This window comes from Gobio gobio (assembly GCF_949357685.1).
Source record: "Gobio gobio genome assembly, chromosome: 4".
Classification (NCBI taxonomy): Eukaryota; Metazoa; Chordata; class Actinopteri; order Cypriniformes; family Gobionidae; genus Gobio; species Gobio gobio.
This window is the reverse complement of record NC_137100.1, coordinates 18,490,909-18,515,215: the sequence shown is the minus strand read 5'-3', so window position 1 is coordinate 18,515,215 and position 24,307 is coordinate 18,490,909. Positions and strand designations below refer to the sequence as shown.

The 24,307-nt window shown below is 38.8% G+C and overlaps 1 protein-coding gene across 4 annotated transcripts in view; it reads left to right on the top strand.

Moving 5' to 3' along the window:
• The first annotated feature begins 911 nt into the window (after positions 1–911).
• The window catches only part of LOC307125004 (transmembrane protein 272-like), a 49,327-nt gene continuing 25,931 nt past the window's right edge, over positions 912–24,307 (top strand). Inside the window, exon 1 of one of the 4 annotated variants that reach the window (XM_079814565.1) lies at positions 912–1,189. The gene's annotated coding sequence lies outside the window, so the exon portion shown is untranslated. Of the gene's footprint in view, positions 1,190–1,799; positions 1,952–24,307 lie in introns of those variants that run through there. The other 3 variants (XM_079814567.1, XM_079814566.1, XM_079814568.1) reach the window with 3 other exon arrangements.

Sequence of the window (24,307 nt, the reverse complement as noted above, 5' to 3'; positions counted from 1 at the left end):
CGATGGGTACTTCACAATCTGGGCGGAATCAGTAAGCCATCCGGGAACTTCTCGCCTACTCTTTTATGATTACTGAGGTTTCGAACATACTTCTCCTTTCACGTACTGTTTTCGCCTACTATATAGTAGGTAAGTAGGCATATTCGAACGCAACATCAGTATACGCACGTCCGAATCTCGCGAGAAATACTCCAAAACCCTGGTAGTTCTCGCCTACTCTTTTATGAATACAAAGGATTCGAGCATACTCTTCGCTCGCCTACTGCTTTTTACATACTATATAGTAGGGAAGTATGCGGTTTCGAACGCAGCCCGTGTGTCACACGGCGAAAGCGTGAGAGTTGGCAGCTCTGACTTCCTGTGAAGTGATGTATCGATGTTCCCTTCTTCCCTGCGCCGTTCGCAGTACCCTTCGGACTGAACATGTTCGCTCCCTTTGGATTGGAATCTCACTTAAGATGGCGGAATACCCTCTGAAGTCCACTTCGCAGTCCCCTCACGGTCGAATGGAACGCACCCCCTGTCTCTATGGTCTGGCACAGCTACTACTAGCCAAACAGCTAACTGATACTACAAGGACCCCGGCTGCCTTTCCATTTCGCCTGTCCTTTAAATCGATCCACCCTATCACCTGTGTGTGTGACATAATGAAGAAAGACTTCATTGCCAGTTAACTTTGTGTTTATACCATAGACTGTAAAAAAAAGAAAAGAAAAAAGGTTTACACACACAAAGTTCCATGAATGTCCCCTGTTGGATAGGTCGGTCAGTGTTCCCGGTCCCCTCTTGGCAGTTTTTTTAAATGCATATTTGAAATTATATTATGAAAAAAAAAAAAAAAAAACCATTAAAAGAGAATTTCGTATGGCTTATTTTGTTTCTTCAAACCGACCACTGGTCCTCTCTTGGTCAGTGTGTAGAGCAACAGTCCCCTGTTAGTGTTAGTAATATAGACGTGTATGTGTGGGTGTGTATGTGCGCGTGTTCGTTGAAAGTTTTAACGTCATCCTGACCATAATGTTGATCTCAGTTTTGACGTGTTTGATGCTTGTCAGTGTGAAATGAGCGCAAACTGAACGATCCCTCCTCCGATGAGGCTGCCAATACTAGGTAGTAGCCAGTTTCCGTATTCACTTGGTCGCTCTGAATTATAATAACAACCAGTTATTCAGGAGTTTTTCTAGCCTTGGTAAGTAGTTTAAGTATTTCTCTCAACTTCGCTGACGGTTGTCCCTGCTAACACACGAAGCGTCAATTGTTTTTCAGCCATTAAAAACTGTTCGAACGGCGTTTCGGAACAAGAGAACGTAAAGAAGTTGGGCATTTGAACCCACAACAGTGTTATAAAACACGTAGAATAAGATTCAGGCGCAAGAATAAGTTGCCATTTCCAAGAAATGAAAAACCCGCTGTTCAAATATTACACTCGCGAAAAGACTCGCGATGGTTGCATGCTTTCGTTTGTTTTTAGTTTACTTAACTAGCAATGTTAATAATATTATTCAAATGCTGGCCTGGCCTAAAAGGTTTTGAGTGTTTTGCTACTCTGAAAAGACAGTTTTTTTAACTTAGCCTATGTTTGTTTGATTAGCTACAGTTATTTTTGACCGGTGATTGTGAATCAAATGTCATCTGTTTGTTAGATCAATGGTGAAACATTTTATTTTCATATATTTATTTATTTTTTTTATATCAGAGGCACCTCACTTTTAGACTTTTTACTCTTCGTGCATGAGCTTATTCAAGTGCTTTCTGTTTTGTTTTACAAACAGCGTCAGTGTGTTTTCTAACAGGCGCTGGGAGTGCTGTAAGCATTTTGTGTGTTCCTGGATGAACTCCGCTTTCTGACTTTGTTTATCCGCTCCACTCCGCACAACTTCGTTCTTCAGGATCTCTAACGTTAAACGAATTCAGGTGCATTTCTACGCGGAACAGTACGCCTTTTAGGCAGGTATTGTGGTAACCTAAACGTTTTAAAACGGTTAATTTTGCACTTTATATTACTGTAAATGGTTTACAGTCTGTTGGACAAAACAAGGAGTTTTAATATTATTCTGTTTAAATAATAAAGATTACCTGTTCTTCTATACTCCCGTCCTGTTGTTAATAATTTTACAACTTTTTATTTGGTACTGCACTACTTTAACACATTAGTACTTTTTGTTAATAGAATTTGCTGAGCTCTGTTATGCTTATGCTTATACAAGTGTGATTCCTTGCTACGTTAATTGTATCATATTTTCGTAACTTTTGCTTAAAGGTTTCCTTTTCTTTTGTGTTTTTTGCTGTTGTTATGGCTCTATCTATTCTTTATTTTAATGTTAGAGGGCTGAGAAACCTTACCAAACGCAAAGCTGTCTTTTTGTACCTTAAACAGTTTAATTTTGATTTTGATTTTTTACAAGAATGTAATTCAGTCAAAGAAGATTTACATTTTTGGAGATCACAATGGGGTATGGACCTGTGGATGTCCCATGGAACATCAAGCTCAGCTGGGGTTTGCATTTTACTTCATCGCTTTAAGGGGAAAATACTGTTTTCGGACTGTGATTCCAATGGCCGTTATGAGTGCCTTTTACTTGAAATTTCAGATAAGATGTTTATTGTTACCAGTCTCTATGGATTCAATCAACAAAAAGACAATGAAAGTTTCTTATGTCGATTGGAAAAACGCATACTTTTACTCTTAAATAACTACCCCAATTCTTATTTGGTTTTTTGGGGGGGACTTTAATGTGGTTATGGACAATAATATTGATAGATGGCCTCCCAAATCGAATAACTATAACTCTAACTACTTAAAGATGTTTGTGCAAAGATTTTCTTTGGTTGATTGCTGGAGAGAAACTCACCCATCCTTAAAAGCATTTACATGGAGTAATAACTCTCTATCATGCCAATCTCGCATTGACTTATGGCTTGCTTCTAAAGAGCTACATAATATTTCATCTGACATTATACCTTCACCTTTATCTGATCATAAGTCTATTACTATTCAAATTCCTCTTTCAAAAATGTTAATTCATATAAAACTCCATCTTATTGGAAGCTGAATAATTCAATCCTCTCTTATGATGAAGTCAGAAACAAAATTGATGACATTATCAGTACATTTTGGAATGAAGCAAAAGAAGAAAATAATTACAGTAATAATTGGGAGCTAACTAAATTTGAAGTGTGTAAATATTTTCGTAAATTCAGTAGTGACTTAACTAAAAAAAGAAAAACCTATGAGAATGAAGTTATTTCTAAAATTACCAATCTTTTAGCTAAAAATATGGAAGATATCACTGATTCTGAAAAAGCTGAACTTGCTAAACTATAAAAATAAAGCTGAAGGAGCCTTCATTAGATCGTGCAGAAAGTGGCTTGAGGAAGGTGAGCAAAGTTCTGCATACTTCTTTAGATTAGAAAGGGAACAAGCCAAAAAAAATAATATAGCAAAACTCATAATTGATGGAACATTAAGTGAAGATCAAAAACGTATTGGAGAGTTTTGTGCTAATTTCTATAGTGAATTATATACATCCAAATTTTGCCACCAAGATGCAGATTATTTTTTTGAGTCTCTCCAGAATACACAGCAGTTGAATATGGTAGATAAAAGCTTCTGTGACGCCCCCATTAAAGGGTTAGTTCACCCAAAAATGAAAATTCTGTCATTAATTACTCACCCTTATGTCGTTCGAGACCCGTAAGACCTCCGTTCATATTCGGAACACAAATGAAGATATTTTTGTTGAAAGCTGATGGCTGAGAAAGGCTTCAGTTAGGCCTCCATTGGCATTCAGTACACTTATACTCCCAAGACCGATAAAAGGCACTTAAAATGTCATTACAAAGTCCATCTCACCACAGTGACTCTACAATAATCTTACGATGCGACGACAATAGTTTTTGTGCGCAAAAAAAATCAAAATAACACCTTTATCCAGCTTGTTATTGCCTTCCGCGTGTGCCTCCACGACGCATGCGCGAGAATATGACGTAGCGCCGGGGCTCGGGATTCCATGAAATGCACACTCTAACCCCATTTTGAGCACTACGCCGAGACCTAAAGCACGATCAATGTAGAATCCAACAGCTGAGATACGCGCGTCTTCCTCTGATTGTAAACAAATCGCTTCTGGGTCATATGTCCGAACGCCGGATCTGCGTCATATTCTCGCGCATGCGTCGTGGAGGCACACACGGAAGGCAGTAACAAGTTGGAAAAAGGTGTTATTTTGATTTTTTTTGCGCACAAAAACTATTGTCGTCGCATCGTAAGATTATTGTAGAGTCACTGTGGTGAGATGGACTTTGTAACGATCTTTTGAGTGCCTTTTATCCGTCTTGGGAGTATAAGTGTACTGAATGCCAATGGAGGCCTTTCTCAGCCATCAGCTTTCAACAAAAATATCTTCATTTGTGTTCCAAATATGAACGGAGGTCTTACGGGTCTCGAAACGACGTGAGGGTGAGTAATTAATGACAGAATTTTCATTTTTGGGTGAACTAACCCTTTAACTTGAAAGAAATTTTTGATGCAATTAATTTGTTAAAAAATGGAAAATCTCCAGGAAATGATGGACTCACCTCAGAGTTTTATAAATTATTCAGCAAAAAAATAGCACCCTTTCTATTAGAGGTTTTTAGGGAAAGCACAGAGAGAACTTCTCTTCCCCCCACTTTATGTCAGGGAATAATCACCCTAATCCCAAAGCCAAACAAAGATCTCCTTCTCATAGATAATTGGCGCCCAATCTCCTTGCTAAATAATGACTACAAAATTATAGCTTTAGTTCTGGCTAAAAGATTAAAATGTATTTTAAAATCCATTATTGATGAAACGCAGTCTGGATTTCTACCTAACAGACATATTTCAAATAACATACGTTTAATATGTTAGATTATTCACATTTAGTTCAAAATGAAAGCTTTATTTTATTCCTAGATTATTATAAAGCATTTGATACACTAGAACATGAATTTCTGTTTCAAGCACTGCACAAAATTGGCTTTGGAGATCCTTTTTGTAATATGGTCAAAATGCTGTATGTGAATAGTAATAGCTCAATTAAGTTAAGTAATTGTACCTCTCCTAGATTCTCCTTAAAAAGGGGTGTTAGACAGGGATGTCCAGTATCTCCCTATCTTTTCTTGATTGCGACACAATTTCTAAGTTCATATATCAAAGCAAGTCATCTAAATGGAAATACTGAAATAATAATTAGTCAGCTAGCAGATGATACTGCTCTGTTCTTAGAAGACTCTCTCCAAATACCAGCAGCCCTACATATTCTCCAGCGTTTCTCTAAAGCGTCAGGCTTACATTTTAATCTTAATAAGTGTGAATTACTCCCAGTGAAAACCAGTATGACTTCTTCAATTAATGGTATTGCAGTTAAAAATTGTATTACATATTTGGGTATACAGGTAACTAAAGACAATCATAGATGCTCTACAAATTTTAACCCAATTGTTACAAAAACAAAAAAAAGGTTCAATTGCTGGCTACAGAGAGACCTCTCTCTGAAAGGCAGAGGTTTGCTTGTTAAAGCAGAGGGTCTATCTCGCCTTACTTATGCCGCTCAGTAGGGATGGGCGATATGGACTTAAAAATGTATCCCGATATTTTCAGTATTTATTGCGATAACAATGACGATAAATGTAGTATCATTCCCCATGTTTTTGGATACAAGTGAGAGCTGCATGCATTCTTGAGAGTCTCAGAAAAACTAACAATGATCTAAAGTAAAACGTACATGTCATCAAATAGGCTCCTATAATACATAAAACATTTTTTTTAAATATATATATATATATATATATATATATATATATATATATATATATATATATATATATATATATATATATAATATTATTTTTTTTAATGTAAAATTCCACACCAGCCTTTTCAGAAATGGAAAAGTTGCAGATATAATTGTCTTCTGTAAAAGTGCAGGTAATGTTTAAATAGTGCAACTGTACTAAAAACATCACAATACAAACAATAATAATTTTGAAATCAATGACAAGTTTTACATGTAAACCGATTCTGTATTTATTCATACACTCATGGTGCAAACTGTGGTAAAAATAGCAGAAACAGCAAAAGTAATTATCCCAAAAATGTCTTCAGATTACAAAAAAGTTGAAAATAATGATTTAATGATAGAACTTCAGTAATTTGAGTTGATAAGATAATAATACCACGAATTCTTCTACTAATAAAAATAAACTGCACTAAAGAATAATGAGCTTCTGGGTTCATGAATATTAATCACGTTGTCAGCGCTCATTCAAACTGATTTGCTGAAATCAAAACAGGCACAGTAATAGGTGCGCGCCAGCCAATGAGATTCCCGTGTGTGCATTCGTTTCTTCCTGTTCATGAAAGGCTGAATAATTCCAAATAAACGCCATTATTTTACAGGAAAATACAACAAAGGATATTGTTTACATGTAGCACGTCAATTCTGTGTGGTATAAGACTCTCTCGCTCTCTCTTTGAGTGTGTGTGTATAACACTGAGCGCTATCAGTCGCGCGCCTCACACTAGTGTTTAATGTGCGTCAAATGCACTGCGCATTCATTGAGATGAACAGAAATAGTGTGCTTTACCGATCGATTGAGACAGAGCGAATCTCTTAAGCGCTCAATCCAAGTGCTCAGCGAGTGAAAATACATCTGTATGTACAGGTTCAGATTGCCCTCAGGTGCCCCTCGTTTAGCTATGAACTCTTCTGCTATAGTTGTTTTTGCTCTGCACGTGAGATGCGGATTCAGTGCCGCCGCTCCCATTGCGTGGTGCTTAGGGCACCGATTGCTGCGGGGGCACCACAAGAAAATTCTCACTCCAACCCCCGTTCAGCCATACAAATTGACGAGCGCAGCCACCGCGGCCATGATAAAGTAATAACTCTTAGGGCATCAAGAGACGGCCAGCGGTGGCACGGTGCGGATGGGTCGCGCCATCAACTAGGCTTTATCATTATTATCGCGGGAAGACAAATTCTTATCGTGGGGAGAATTTTTACCGGTATATCGCAAACGATAAGATATCGCCCATCCCTACCGCTCAGTCACTGTACATTAATAAACCCACATGTAAAGTAATCGACGGAATCTAAAATTTTTATGGAAAAACAAGCCCCATTATTTGAAGAAGTCAGTGATTCTAAATTCCCAGAATAAGGGTGGATTAAACTTTATTGATTTTAATTAATTAAATAATACAATTAAAATAAATTGGCTTAACCGATTCCTAAATAATCCCACCTCTATTTGGAATATTTTCCCTCAATTTGTCTTCTCGCAGCTTGGTGGCACAAAGTTTGTCTTAATGTGTAATTATGATGTCCAAAAACTCCCTGTAAAGCTCTCTAACTTTCACCAGCAAGTTCTTCTGGCATGGACTCTTATTTACAAACATAATTTTTCTCCCCACCGTTGTTACATATGGAACAATAGGAATATTTTGTTCTATAATCATTGGTTCAATAATGGAATATTTCATGTTAGCCAGCTCTGTAACAAGGAAGGTCTGCTCTTTAGGTATACAGAATTTCTTTCAGAATATAGTATACCTGTTACACCTAAAGAGTTTGCCACTGTTATGGATGCTATTCCATCTGGCATCTGCATGCTTTTCAGGAACAATACTCTTTGTTCAGGAATAACTTCCTTTCCTGAACCTGTCAACACACCTGTAGGTGACATATGTTTCGGCCGGAAAAAAGGGAGCTGGAAATTTTAAAATAAGAGCTCTATTCCTTGAGAACATTGTCTCTGCCCCTCCTGCAGTCTCGTACTGGAACAACCTTTTTGATAATTTAAATTGGAAAAATATATGGTCCATTCAACATAGATTTTTCCTTACCAACAAAGTTAAAGTCCCTGTAAAGGCAATTCTGAGATTTTTTTCTAAACACATTATAAATGTTAGAAATGTATTGCTGAAACAAATTACAAAGACTGTGAACTATGTAGTACTGAATTCAGAAGTTAGACCGTTAAACAGTTTTTCACCGTTGCTGTGTTCAGGATTTTCTGGGCGGGGCTAAAACGGTGGCTTGATGACGCACTGGAGCCACCGAGCCTGGCTCCTCCCCTAACACGATCATAACTAGAGCACATTCGCATCAGTTTGCCCGCTCGATCGCGAGTTACTGTCAGTACTGTTAGTTACTATAGTCTACAACTTCCAAAACAGCTTACAAAACAAACACGATGATCAAGAAGAGGTGGATTAATTTTGTGAACAGCCATCTAGATGGAGAGCTGAGGATCACCACCGACGCCTGCCTCTGAGTCTGCAGTGACAATACACTGGATCGTTTTACAAACTTTCACCGGAGACAACTGGGATTCACTGATAATCCACTGCAGAACCGTCTATCACCCGCCCTGGCCTTAGTCCTCCCGTCCCGCCGACATCTGGTGCGTCGTGATCATAGACGCTCGTGATCAGTGAGTGTTGTCTTGTGTGCCACGGCAGCTTTCCCGTGAGTGGGCGTGGTTTCGGCGCCGACAGCGGACACACCCCCAGCGTTTGAGAGCAGAGAATGCTGCTCATTTTTTCAAGTTTTTGATAAGCTATTTTATGTACTTGGCGGATTTTTTAATGATTCAAATTTGGCTGGGTGGTTAATAACACATTTATCTGTGGTGTGAGAAACTCAGAACACATGTTTAGTTTTGACTTTACAGGGACTTTAAAGAAATATCTTTCAAATTACTCCATAACATTTATCCTGTCAAACACTTTCTTAAAAACAAATTTAGATCTAGTTTTGTCTCTAAATGTTCCTTTTGTCAGAATGACACTGAAACTCTTGTTCATTTGTTTTGGTTGTGCAATTATACTTCCCAGCTCTGCAGGGCCGGCCCTGACCAATTTGCTGCCCTAGGCAAGATTTTACTTGGTGCCCCTTGTATCAAGGTTTAGCACTACACGTTATCATTCTAAGTTGTGGAAACACTGTTTTATTTTTGTAATGCATTGATGTTTTATTTTTATTGTTGTTGTTGTTTTATAGGATGTCCAGTCCATTCTACCCCATCATTATGTTCATGATATTTTTTTATTTGTTAAAGGCTGATGATAGTAAAACTGTACAAATATTACACCTATGTCACATTACAGCCTAAACACAAATAGCAAGAGTAATTGCATCTAACATTCATGCACAAACTATTCATTGAGAACTAGCAAAAGTGTTTGTTTTCCAGTAGATGGCAGCAATCTTCTAAACTATGAGCATTCATGCTTTCACCAGGAATTCAACTGAGAAATTTTGATATTTAATGTGAATTTTACATAAAATGTTGCCATTTTAAATAAACCTGTATATAAATATCATTACTAATTTCGGCAAATACATTTTAAAATGGCTATACACCCCCTTAAAACTGCACAACTGCAGAGTAAAAACATTAGGCTATTAAAAAAGTGATATTACATGCGTTTAATATTTTTATATTATTTATATTTTACAAAATCACACTGGCTGTGACCTCTGGAGAACCCAGAACAGCTGCTTGCATAAAGTTTAAGGTAAAAATAACTGGAATTAATTAGCAAACATTAGTATTTTACTACTATGCAATTAAATAAACTGTTCATTAACTGTTCAACTAATTTGCCTACATCCCTTTACTTCTGTCTTTACACAGCAAAAAAAGCTCTTCTTATTTAGAATCTTTTTCTTGTTTCCAGTCCAAATATCTAAAAATTCTTAAATCAAGGTGCATTTACTAGATGAGTAGCCTAAAATGACATACTACATTTTGATTTTATTTTCAAGTAAACAAGAAAAATGTCTTGAGTTTTTGCTTAAAACAAGCAAAATTATCTGCCAATGGGGTGAGAAAAATAATCTTAATTCTGTGGGACAGAAACAAGATTTCAATCAGAAACAAGATTATTTTTCCACTCCATTGGCAGATAATTTTGCTTGTTTTAAGCAAAAACTCACTTCATTTTGATTTTATTTTCAAGAAAACAAGAAAACTATCTTCTGTCATTTAACTTATCTAGTAAATGCACCTTCAACCTTGATTTATGAATTTTAGATATTTAGACTAGAAACAAGACACAAATAGCCTACTACGTAAGAAGAGCAGTGTATCCCTTATCTTCCCTGCATCAGAGAGCTTCTGTCTTTTTTTTAGACACTTCAATTCGGCCATCCGTCATAAATAATCAGGCAACTTACACCGTGTCAACACCTGGCGCGAACGGCCAAGCACCCTAAAAAATGAAAGCAACCTTGTCTGCGTTGGATGCGGCGAGAGGCGACGCGACACAACAAATTCCTCTAACGATAAACTGATCGCGCGTTGTATTTCTGACGCACTTCAAGTAGATCGGCGGGGGGAGATTGATGAGGCGGACCGGAAAGATGCGGGGACTTAGTTACGTTTTTTTTGCGCTTTATTTGGTAATATTTCAAATTAATATGAATAAAATAGTATCAGTAATACATTTTGGCGCCCCTATGGATGAGTGGCGCCCCTAGCATTTGCCTATTCCGCCTATGCCACGGGCCGGCCCTGCAGCTCTGGAAAGATGTTAGTTTATTTATCTCAAGTTTTATCTTACAAGGGTTTTCAATGAACCTTAAATTTGTTATTTTTGGATTTTTTGAAGCAGATTCAAAAGCCTGCTTTATAATAAATCTAATTCTTTTCTGTGTAGATTTTACATTCATAAATGTAAATTTGCGAATTGTAAACCTGTTTTTGTAGTATTGTTACAAGCATGGGCGTCGGAAGCAAAAAAAATGTGGGTGGGTCCTCAGAATTTTTTTACTGGAGTAGATGCCAATTACATTAAGGAAGAAAAATATAAAGCTTTACTTGGTAAACGTATAGGTCGGAAAGACAAAATTACGTAAATCGCCATATCATTGAGAGCGATAGTAGGGTAGGGGTAAGACGCACGGCATCTGGTTTTGACACAAATCGACCCGCGGTTCGAGTCCTGCTTTCGCCGAAATTAATCTTCTCCGTTTTCCCATCACATATCAAATCGGAAAGGCATTTATTTTCAATACAAATTAAGAAAATATTAGAAAAGTGGAAATAAAGCGTCTAATATGTGTTTAATAATAAGTGTTTATCGATTAGGGGTAGGTAAACAGACATGTGCTGAATGTTAGAGATGATAAAAGTGAGTGGGTCCAATATCATTGATCGTAAAAAGTGGGTGGGTCTTGTCCCACCCATATACAATGGTTCCGACGCCCGTGGTTACAAGAGATAAAACATTATTTACTTACAATTTCAGTCTCACTTAACAAAAAAGCTCTTAGAACATGTACAGTTTGCACAGCCTACAAATTTTTCACTGTACTCAATCTGTAATTGTTATTCATTTGTGTAATGCCCTCTTTTTTCCCTTTTCTTCCTTTTTTCTTCTTTTCTGCCAATTTGTTTTATTTTGAGCTATGGTATTGCTTATTCATGTTTTTTTTCTTCTCTCTTTTATTGATGTTTTTCGTAATTATTATGTTCTAAATTTGTTGTACCATAGTGCAAACTGAATGTTCAAATAAAGCATTTTAAAAAAAGACAAAAAAAAGTTATGACGTCACTTTGTAGGCCAACCCGGAAGTTAGCGGCGCATGGGTTCCCTCGATCGAAAAGCCATGCATTTTCCCCATAGATTTTTGGAAAATCGCAAAAAATAAGATTTGTGTTCAACAAAGAGTTATGGCCCTTACACGTTTTGTCTTTCAAGATAATCTTTACAAATTAATCCAAAATGTATAAATTTTGAAGCTTAAATAAAGCTGTCAGATATAAAATGCTAACGGTAGGCTATAAACGGACTACAGCACACCATGGTCGCGGATCAATGTCATCATCAAGCTTCCTCAAACTTTTTTTAAAAACACGCTCGCTCATTATGATCTGCGCTGTGTATGAACCATAGACTGTAAAAAAATAGGTATGAACACTTATCCACTTTTTCATGAGAAACATTGCCCATTCGTTTTTTCCAAAAATGTTAGAAACTTATTTTGTTTATGCGTGCCTCTCTGAGATTTATCTTTTGTTAATGTTTTTTCAGACAATATGATTATCACTGTGATAACATTAAATGACATGAAACACAACCCAGTCTCTTTTTGTTAAATGCAAGTTTATGTATGATCAATAATACAAAAGTATAAGTAAAATGTATAATAAGCTATACATTAAATAAAGCGAACAATTCAGTCAAACATTCAAAGTCAGTGCTAGTCGGCTAACTTACAACAGTAACGTACAGTTATAGCCTAAAAATAAACAAGTAATGAAACTTCACTTTGCCCTCAGCCTAAACGATTTGCCAGGGAACAAATTATAGATCCATGAGAGCAAATATGGGCCGTTAAATCTCCACAAGACAAATTATAGCTGGAGACGCCACAGAGACATCAGAGCCAGCGGCAGACGTCAGAAGGACTACCCGAGGAAAGTCTACTCTCGCCGGGTAAACAAGCGCGGAGCGCCGCTGACCCACTGGAGCTCACAACTCCGAAAACGCCAGATAAAATGTTAAAATAGGCACTCTTCTTATAAATAAACCACAGATTTGAGCTTGAGGTAGGGTCTCCCAAGGCAAACAGGTCCTTGGTGACGGGCCAGACCAAGAACAGTTCACCAAGAACACCAATTATGTTCACAATTACACCAAGGACCGTGACGTCGCCCGGCATGGCGCAGCCGGGGCCCCACCCTGGAGCCAGGCCTGGGGTTGGGGCTCGTATGAGAGCGCCTGGTGGCCGGGTAGTCGTGGAGGCAAAAAATCGGGCCTGGGAGGAGTTTGGTGAGGCCATGGAAAAAGACTATCGGTCGGCCTCGAAGAGATTCTGGCAAACCGTTCGACGCCTCAGGAGGGGGAAGCAGTGCCCTACCAACACTGTTTACAGTGGAGATGGGCACCTGTTGACCTCAACTGGGGATATCGTCGGGCGGTGGAAGGAATACTTCGAGGATCTCCTCAATCCCATCGACATGTCTTCCGTTGAGGAAGCAGTGGCTGGGGACTCAGAGGTGGACTCGTCCATCACCCGGGCTGAAGTCATCGAGGTGGTTAAAAAGCTCCTCGGTGGCAAGGCACCGGGGTTGGATGAGATCCGCCCTGAGTACCTCAAGTCTCTGGATGTTGTGGGGCTGTCTTGGCTGACCCGCCTCTGCAACATCGCATGGCGGTCGGGGACAGCAGACCTGCCAACATGTACGCATTTTTCGTACTCGGCACGCATTTTGACCCTTTAGTACGCTTGTACGATTCGCTGCTCTCTATGTACGCATTTTGTTGCATCTCGCATTTCGCCGGTTTCAGTGCAATCTATGACGTTGACTCTGCTGCTGAGCCACAGCGTGAAAGTGGAGTGAAAAGCTTTCGGCCAATCAGAGCGCTTCATTTGAACCCTCCGCTTACATGCCCGCCCCTCCTAGGCAAATGCTTCGAGCCCGCGCCGCGCGCGTTCGTTTCATTTCAGTCAGTGCTTCAAGCAAGCTAGGCAGGCCGGATAACTGCAGCGTGCATGCCATGGCTGAACCGCCTCACAGAGATGCGCTGTTGGCGGTTACAGCCGCGGATGACTTGACGAAAAAATATATTTTAAATTTTGGCGAGTGGCGGTTGAACCAATCAAATGGAAAAAAATATATATGCATTCTTAAATATTGTTACAGTGCACTAAGCAAACCTGCAAGCTATGAGCCAAGCTGTCAGTATGGAGGCCTAGGCTAAGTTACTTCTCGTAGATATTTTAAAACAGCCAGTCGTTGTAGCCTACCACGCGGGGAATAGGCATTTAAAACATAGACAGATTATGGAGTGATATAAAAATGGCATCGGGCAATGGCAGCGCGAGATGTTCAGAAGAACACAAGAGCTAAACTTCTACAAGCTCAATAACATCCACAGCAAAAAAAAAAAAAAGGTAAAAAAGTAGTCGAAAAACTTTGCCCATCGTTTATTAGCAGATGTGCAAGGCAAGCGGGCAAGTTTTGGGGTTGTTATGGATAATTAAAATGTGAACATGCACGTTGCACAGTTGTGCGGTTGACTTTCAGCGAATTTTAGTGAATGAATAGAGTTGGCGTTCCTGTAATATCAAATCTCCATAATTCTTTTCTTGTATGATTTTGTTTGACCTGCTGGTATAAAATGAATTAACGTAACGGTTGTGTTGTGTTGCGTCGCGTCTTGCCACATTCAATGTAGAAAGCATTGCTTTCGTTTGAGGGTGCTTAACTCGCACCAGTAGACAAAAAGTTACCTGATTGTGACAGATGGTCGAATTCACATGACACATTATAAATTAGCATTATAGTCTGCCATAGCCTACCCTACAGTATCAAAAAGACCAATGCCCTCTGATGCAGGGAAGATGGAAAATGGGGATAAAGACAGAGGTAAAGTGATGTAATGAATGAACAGTTTATCTAATTGCATAGTATTAAGATACTAGTAAATGAATGGCAGTTATTTTTACCTTAAACTTTATGCTAACAATTGTGCTGGGTTGTCTAGAGAGGCACCAGACAGTGTGACTTTACCTTAATCTTGTCAGATTTTTTTAAATGCATGGAATATCAGTTTTTTATTAATGTTTTTACTCTACAGTTGTGTAGTTGTGTTAAATTATATACATTTTTATTTATTAATTAAAATTCATATTTAATTTGATTAAATATTAAATTAAATGTACATGTAAATTAGTAATAATAGTCTATTTATATAATAGCAACATTTTATGTCAAATTCAAATAAAATATCTACTACTCATACTCATAAAGTTTCTTCAAGGTTGGCAGGTCTGGGACAGTACCTCTGGACTGGCAGACCGGGGTGGTGGTCCCTCTTTTCAAGAAGGGGGACCGGAGAGTGTGTTCCAACTATAGGGGGATCACACTTCTCAGCCTCCCCGGGAAAGTCTATGCCAGGGTACTGGAGAGGAGAATTCGGCCGATAGTGGAACCTCGGATTCAGGAGGAACAGTGCGGTTTTCGTCCCGGTCGTGGAACACTGGACCAGCTCTATACCCTTTCCAGGGTGCTGGGGGGTTCATGGGAGTTTGCCCAACCAGTCCACTTGTGATTTGTGGATTTGGAGAAGGTATTCGACTGTGTTCCTCGTGGCATCCTGTAGAGGGTGCTCTGGGAGTATGGGGTCGGCAGCCCCCTGCTTAGGGCTGTTCGGTCCCTGTACGACCAGAGCAGGAGCTTGGTCCGCATTGCCGGCAGTAAGTCAGACTTGTTCCCGGTGCATGTTGGACTCCGGCAGGGCTGCCCTTTGTCACCGGTTCTGTTCATAATACATAAATGTCAGTGACATTTCATTTTATGTAGACTATGCAGTGATATTTTACATTTGATTACTATTTTTGTACCTGACAATCTAGTTTAGACCTACATGAAAATAATAATGTTTATTTCATTTGTATATGTTTGTTTTGCTATATTTATTTGTGCTTTTACTCGAAATTCGATTATTTGTTCTAATTTTAGTACTGACTGTCTTTAACAATATAAAAAAATTATATGAGTTAGGATATTAGTTTTTAGAGTCATAACCTTATTTATTAAGCTTACATGGCTCAAAAACAATACTAGGCCTATTTTATTTTATATATCAGTTTTTTTGTGGTGGGGGTAGTGAAATTTCTGGCAGAGCAAGTAAAAATTTGAACCCCTGAAAAAAATCCTTAGCATTGAGCCCTGAAATATACCCCCCCCCCCCCCCCCCCTAGTAACTTTAGTGGTAAAAATATAAAAATGCAATGGAGAAGGTGACGAACCTAAAAAGGCAAAAAAAAAATTTATTTTTCTTAAAAGCAACAAAATCCGGAGAAACAACTCAAGCAAAGCCAACCTCTTTAGTGTAGTAAATAGTTGTGTGATGTATAAATAAATGTTATTTCTTTTTATTTACCAAATTAATTAAATTATTGTCCCCCCCCAAAGCTCTAAACCTAGTGGAAACACTGTAGCCTAATAACTGGACAAAAGCTTTGAGTAATGTTTCCAAAACGAGAAATCGTCCCTAATATAATAAAACAGTGTTTAAAAGCTGAGCGGCATGTGGTCACTAACGGTGGACTTTTTGGTGGAGTCATTTATTTTACTATAAACGGGACGATCGATAGGGGAAAATATTTTATATTACAATACAATATATTGGATATAACGAAATGTAACAATGTTATTTAAACTATATAATCAATGTAATATGAAACAAATTTAAGTAAAAAATCGGAACACTATTTAATCCCGGAAGGAGAAGCTTATTATACCAACAAACCTGCCACATTTTTTAGAAATGGCAAACAGTAGGCCTATATTCGTCTGATATTTTCTAAATCTTAAAACACAAATTCATAGGGCATTATATTGTAGAGATGCTCCGATCAGCATTTTTGGGGCCGATCACCGATTACCGATCACCAAGATCATGATCTGCCGATTGCCGATCACAGAATGGCAGGGGAATGGGAATCTTTTATCTATAATCTTGCAGAGTTTGCACCATTTGTAGAAATGAAACTAACTCTAAATAAACTGTATTGAGAAAAAAAACTGTAGAAATAGGCTAGAGTCAAGATCTTGAAGAACCACCAAGTGTTTATTTTAGAAAATGAGATAACTTAAGGCTACTGTAGGCCATCTTTCCCAAATAAGGCAGAGTAACATAAAATGATTCCAAACAAAGAGGGGTTAGGAAGACCAACACACATCAGATCAGCTTAATGGGATGTAAAACACTTAAAACACTGATTACATTTAATAATTGGCATCTATATGAAAAAAACTTCTTACACCAAAACTGGCTACTGCCACAAAGGACAAAACTATGGCAAGTTTTTTTTTCTGTTATTATTATGAACGTCTGATGTAGTTGAGGAACCAACTACATCAGATCCAAAAAAAAAATAATGTAAGCTACATTGTATGCCAATGCCATCCTTCCTAAATAACAAAACAGAGAAACAAGGAGGCTAAGCAGATAGTTACCAACCAGATGAACTTGGGGGGGGGGGGGGGGGGGGGGGGGGGGGGTTGGGCGGGAATAATGTCACATAGGCCCAGGCTGCTTTTAAAATGTAGCCTTTTTTTTAATATTAAAATTAAACAATTGGTCACAAAACGTTTCAAACCTAAACTTGCTGGGCCTCGGCCTACTAACACAGAGTATCACTGTAAAAAAAATTCAGGTCTCCAATTGAAAATTTTCTAGTGACCGTTCACATCTAAATTTTGCAGTTGGCCAAATTGAATTTCTGTGAATTGATGCAATTTAATTAAATTAAAATTCAAGAAATTAAATTTGGCCAACTAAAAAATTTAAATGTGATCGGTCACTAGAACATTTTCAATTGGAGACCTGATTTTTTTTTTTACAGTGTACAAAATCATTCAGGTCTCAATCATAAAAGGCAAGTTTCTCTTGATGACTATGAGCATCTCCACATTTTTTGATGTCAGCCGGTTTCTTTTGTCATCAGTAACGTTTGCAGCCGTGCTAAACAGTTGCTCACTATCCACACTTGTGCATGGTGAACAAAGATATGCTCTTGCTGTCTGTGCAAGTGCAGGGAAGCGGCCTTTATTCACCTGCCAATAAGCAAGTGGCTGACCACTGCGTGGCATTACGGCCTCTGCTAGATATTGGTTGATCTGTGAGACGATTGTGATTTCCTCATCAGTTTGTCCTGTATCCTCCTCCACCAGTTCAGCAAGCATTGCCTGTAAAGAGCAAGCTGGTGGGCTTTTGTCTGTTGACCTGCTGGAACTGGGCACCTCCACGCTGCTTGTACTTGGTAGTTCAGTGTGGCAATGGGCTGTAACAACGTCCCGAAACAGATCACGCACAGTTGGTTTGAGTGCCTCTGGAAAGTATCTGTCTTTGTATCTGAAATGGATATAAAAATGAAAAACTATGTGAAATCAGTTATAGTGACATGCCATGCAGGCCACACACATACATTTGTGTCAGATTACATAGTCACAAATATTAAATACTACCAGAGTAACCCATTTTCAACTATGACAAAAAATATAAAATATTTTAGATTACTATAAGCCGTCCTTCAAATAAGGCATAGGAAAAGCCTGATTATCTATTTAAAGCAAAGAGATAGTTGGACAAAGATTGAAAGACAGAGGAAGACTAATGATAAGTGATATAAGTTTCTCTTACCTTGGATCTAGCACCGTCGCAATTGCATATAGCTTCTGTGTGTCAATGTCAGCAAATCGTCTTCTGACAGCTTCCAGTAGTACGTTTTTTGATGTTTTCACACCATGGTCAGACTCCACCGTCTTCTCCAAGAGTCGGATGAGAGCTCTTATACACGGAATCACATCCGCAGCGGACGCAGTTGATGAGCTAATTTGTTGTGTGAGCTCTTCAAACTGGGCGAGGATAGAAACCATATTTTCGATTAAATTCCACTGGTGATTTGTGAACGTGCATGGCAATTCATGTTCTGCAGCATAGGCTGCAAACGCCAATTTCTGTTCTAACAGACTTTGGAACATGTACAATGTACTGTTCCATCGAGGGGACACATCCTGGCAGAGTCTTTTAATCGGCTGGCCGAGTTGCTTTTGAACATTTTCCAGCCGGGTATATGCCAACGGAGAATGCTTAAAGTGCCCAACAATGCGTCTCCCTGAGGCTGTGATATCCAAAATACTTCGCTGGGATAATACACCCTCATGCACAGCAAGTTGGAGAGTGTGTGCTACACACGGCAGGCCAGGGAAATCTGCGTCTCTCATTGCTTTCTGCATGTTTTTGGCGTTGTCTGTTAAAATTGCGTTGATTTTTTCTCTTTGTATCCCCCGTGACTGAAACATGCCGCTAAATGCGTTCACCAAAGCCTCCGCGGAATGTGACCCTGTGAAATCCTGACAATGTACCACAACGTTGTGTCTTTCGAAGTTTGAGTCAATAAAGTGTGCTGTTAAACTTAGCAGGGACATTGGACAGGCGTCTGCACTCCATATATCGCTTGTGAAGCTAATATGTACACTATCCTTCAGAAGCCTGTCAATGTGTGTGTACACTGTTTGGTACAACGCGGGGAGACACACATCAGTTAGGTATTTCCTGCCTGGGGGGTCGTATCGTGGATCAAGGCAGCTTAGCAGGCGATGGAACCCTTTATCCCCCACAACGGATAGAGGTTGTTCATCGAGGCAAATTAATTCCATAATTTTGAATGTGATGTCTTTCCACCTCTTACTATCCCTGCTGTATGGTTCACGTCGTTTAAATGCATCACTCACAGTCGGCTGGTTGAGGGATGCGCATATTCAGTTGAATGGCGTGTTCTAAGATGCCTAATCATGTTAGTGGTGTTAAAATGACGTTGAGTGCTTCCACCTCGAGGGATTTCATCACGACATACATTGTAAACGGCTAACTTTACGTCTTTATCGGACACTTTGAAAAACTTCCAGACGGGAGAGCTCATGTTGCCACTGACAAGCTCCGTTCTGCTGTTGTGTACCTGTGTGCCGTGCATGCACGTGTGAAAAAGTCGCACAAGTAATTTACGTCACGTGATCGGCTTTTTTGATCGGCGCTTTTGGGGTTCGCCGATCAAGCTATTTTTAGTCAATATCTGCCGATCGTGATCGGTGGCCGATCAATTAAAGGGGTGGTAAAACACATTCTTTTGAAGGCTTGATTGTGTTTGTGGGGTGCACTGTAATATGTGTTCATGCTTCGTTTTAAAAAAATTGCATTATTTTTCATATATTTGACCTTTATTCTACACTGCTCTGTCCCTCCTTGTAAAAACGGTCTGATGGTTTCCGGGTTGTATGAAGCCAGTCCCTCAAAAATACGCAATTGGCTCAGATTGGTTAGCTGGCCCAGTGTGTTGTGATTCACTAACCGCCTAGTGCACGTTTGTCGGAAACGTCACGCCCCTTACCTTTACCGGTAGACTGTGCTTTGGTCAGTATTAGAAACAATGGCGTCAATAAAACCATACCAATCTGAGCCCGAATCAGACCCAGAACATTTTAGTGAAGATGATCGAGCACAACCTGTTCAGTCCTCAAGAGTAAAGACTGCGGATCTATAGTGATCGCTACTGAATGGCACTGTTACTTTTGTATTTTTAGAATGATTATAGCCAAATATCTGTCGCAAGAACTATTAATCCAAAACGAACACTAAACATTGGCTTTGCTATAGTAGCCAAATCAAACACAGAACCAAGTTTAGCATGCCTGTAGATAAACAATACATAAAAGCTCTAATCAAAGAATAATTTACACTAATGCCAAGTTCGCTGTTGAGATTTTAACGTTAGGTGTTTGTAACGTTAGGTGTTCGTCGGATAACGTTAAGTATGAGCATTGTCATCTGTTTACTTCCTTGCTACAACGTACAATTAACAATACGAACTAATACAGGAAAACACATCGACGAAAAATAAATCATACTTGCAGGTTGTGGCCCTTAAACAGCTTCTGTTTTTAAATCCAGCTTTCAGGACAAGCCGTTGTGCGAATCCTTCATTGAACTAGCGAAGATTGTGGAAGCTTTCCTCCGTGAAATGTGCAGCGGGAGCCGCGCGCGCCCGTCATGCATCCACACTGGCAGTGTTTGTCTCACGCAGCTGAACCGCGGCTTGTGAATTGCAAATACAGACGAATATTGTCCATTATGTCACATTTTCCAGTCTTCTCCTCCGACCCCTGTCTGTCTCGTGTTTGATTTATGATGGGCAGCAAATATCTGCTGCAAATGCGACCTGTTCCCCTCTGTCTCATACACACATGCATATAACATGGTGTATGTTAAACGCACTGCAACGAACCCCTGTCCCTAGGAAGGCTGAACAAAGCAAGTACCCCAGACCTGCAATCCGGATGAAAATAACAGCGTTTCGTCGGCATTGCGGCAACAACACTCCAGCCTACTAACCACAACAACGCAGCGATACAAAATGGCCTCGTCCCCCTCCTTATTTAATATTCTCGGAGGAGGGGTTTATGTAAATATTGGGGCTGGTGATGTCAGCAAACCTGGAGGAATGTCTGTAGTCGCCTACCGGCTGTTTGCTATAGTCCTTAGAAATTGATTTCTTTAAAAGCAAATATCTCCCTTTGCTTTAAACTTTGAACGTTGTAACTTTGCAGATGTTGTTTATGCTCAAGCAGCAACATTACACGCTAGCTAAAGTTAGAATGGTGAAATCGTGGTTTACCACCCCTTTAAGAAATATTTGGATTTGTGATAAATGAGAGAGGTAGCTATCGCGTTTTTCTGTTTCGGTTCAGCTTTAAATTAATTTGTTTTGGCTTCATAGTCTATAGTTAAATGTTTCATTCTTGTTCTGTTCTGAATACCATTAATTTTAAATGATTAGTTCTAGAGTGAGCTAAAATAGCCTATATCATATTCAGCAAATATTCACTGAGCCTTGCGGTACTCCATACTGAACTTGTGATCGGTGGGACATCTCATAGGTATGATTTAAACCATGACAAAGCAATTCCACTAATGCCTACATAATTTTCAAGGCTATTCAAAAGAATGTTGTGGTCGATAGTATCAAATGCAGCGCTAAGATCGAGTAACACTAATAGAGAGATACAGCCACGATCGGATGACAAGAGTAAATCATTTGTAACTCTGATGAGAGCAGTCTCAGTGCTATGATACAGTCTAAATCCTGACTGGAAATCCTCACAGATACCATTTCTTTCTAAAAAGGAAGATAATTGTGAAGACACTGCCTTTTCAAGTATTTTTGACAGAAAGGGTAGATTTGAGATTGGTCTATAATTGACTAATTCTGTAGGATCAAGTTGCGTTTTTTTAATAAGTGGTTTAATAATAGCCAACTTAAAAGTTTTCGGTACATATCCTAATGACAAAGATTAATTAACGATATTAAGAAGAGGATCTATGACCTCTGGTAGCATCTCTTTTAATAGCCTAGTCGGTATAGGGTCGAGCATACATGTTGTTGATTTTGATGATTTAACGAGTTTAGCCAATTCTTCTTCTCCTATAGCAGTGAATGAGTGTAATTTTCCCTCAGTGACGCTACAATGCTCTGTGTGATGTGATACTGTAGTAGACGGCTGCATGGTTAAAATTTTCTTCCTAATATTATCAATCTTGCATGTAAAGAAGTTCATAAAGTCATTACTGCTGAGCTGTTTACAAACATCAGAAGTTGAAGCTTTATTTTTGGTTAATTTAGCTACTGTATCGAATAAATACCTTGGGTTGTGTTTGTTTTCTTCCAAGAGAGTCGAGAAATAAGCAGATCTAGCAGTTTTTACAGCCTTTCTGTATGCGATCATGTGCTCTTTCCACGAATGACGAAAGACCTCTAGTTTTGTTTTCTTCCAGCTGCGCTCCAGTTTTCTGGCTGCTGTTTTAAGGGCCAGAGTGTGCTCGTTGGGCCTGCATGCCATGCGTGTTGGGGGGTGGGGGGGGGGGTGTTGTACACATAACTGATGATGATTGGTGGGTGGGAAACAAGGTTGAGGTTGATAGATTGAGTTCACACGCACACACACACACACGCACACGCATATGCACAGTCACACACACCAAGTCCAACGACTTCAAAGGTAGCTTTTGCAAACTCGAAGTATGCGCTACTTTTCCCTAGTTGAATGTTTATGTAACATGCAACTTATGCCCAGGAAGAAAGACTCTCTCCACGGCGGTGGCAAATCTAATCTAATGAAGCACCTCACATCATCACAGACCGCCACAAAATTAGTGGCTAAAAACCCAGGTGATAACGCTCCACTACCAAAGGAGTAGTATAGTACTGATAATATTTACACAATATTTACACTATAGTAGGCCTACTGATAATATTTACCATAATGCATTGAATTTGATAGGTGTCTCTCACATTGTCCCACAGCAACATTACAATAGTGTACATTAATGTACAATGTTTTATAATAATAATGTATTCTATTTAGTGTCCAATTCATTCATTTAACATATTTAATATTGGGGGCATCCAAGTTTTGAAAAAAAAAAAAAAAAAGTAACTCAGTAGTTCAGGGCTCCAGACTAACTTTTTTCACTAGGAGCACAGTGGCCCCCAACTGAAAATTTTAGGGGCTCAACAAGAAATTTTAGGGGCGCACACCACACCGTAAATCAACATGCTAACCAAATCTACTAATTTCCACTGTATTACTAATAGGGATCGGTATCGTTAAGGTTTTAATGGTATTACTACTCTTACCGATACTGCTTATCGATCCGGTACTTTAACAGTATTCTTACCGGTTCTTTTTATTATACTTTATATATTTTTTTTATATAAAAAAAAAACATAATTAAGAACATAATTAACATGGCTTTATAATCTGAAAAGTAAAATATCTATAGCAAAAGAAACCGCAAAGTTTGAACAAAAATATAAAATATCTATTTGTAAATGGACCAGTGTGCAGGCATTCGGAAGGTCTGCTAACATTAATATTACAGTAAAGAACAAACCTACAAAGAAATCTAATAAAGTAATGAAATGTAAAATAACACTGCATAGTTTTCACTGTATAAATTGATAGATTAATGCTTATAAAAGCTAAAGTTATTAATTGAAGAGATGTGAATATTTTCTATTTGCCTTTTGTTCGATTCGAATTAATGGCTCAATCGTCAGCAGGTTTATTAGACGCTGCCCATTTAAGACTAATCAAATGTAGAACTAATAATATCATATTCTCCTATTTCTCCATACTATTTACGACCATTTAAGATATAAACTGTTAAAATAACTACTCTCCAATCCGGTCATTTTGACACCGGCTATTTGTTGTTTATTTGATGGTTTAGACGCGCACACAGAGCCTAAAATAAGTGCAAGTCGGTCCATTTCGCAGCACACGCCGCCTTGAAGTTGGAAACAGCGTCTCTTGCGCGGATTATTGTGCATTTAATAGCTCTTTATTATCAAACACATCCCGCAGTTTAGCAACAGTAGAGACTGCAGTTTACAACAATCACTGAATCTGACGTTTAGGTTTAGGGAGAAATGACAGCGCAAGGCTGTGAAGGGAAGGATGTCGCGCTCGACTGAACACGGCTATAGGAATAGTTTTACATCATACCATCTTTTTATAATTCTTGGAAGCCAAAATCGAAAATAAAATTAGATTAATATCACAGCACATCTCTAAAGTTTAAGCAGACTAAACTTTTGTTTAGTTCTTGGCCAACGTCACTCATTAAAGCTGACTGTAGTGTTCGCTGTAGCTCCACGTGAAAGAGCTTGCTCGCTTTCTCTCTCTTCTGGATTGCGAATGG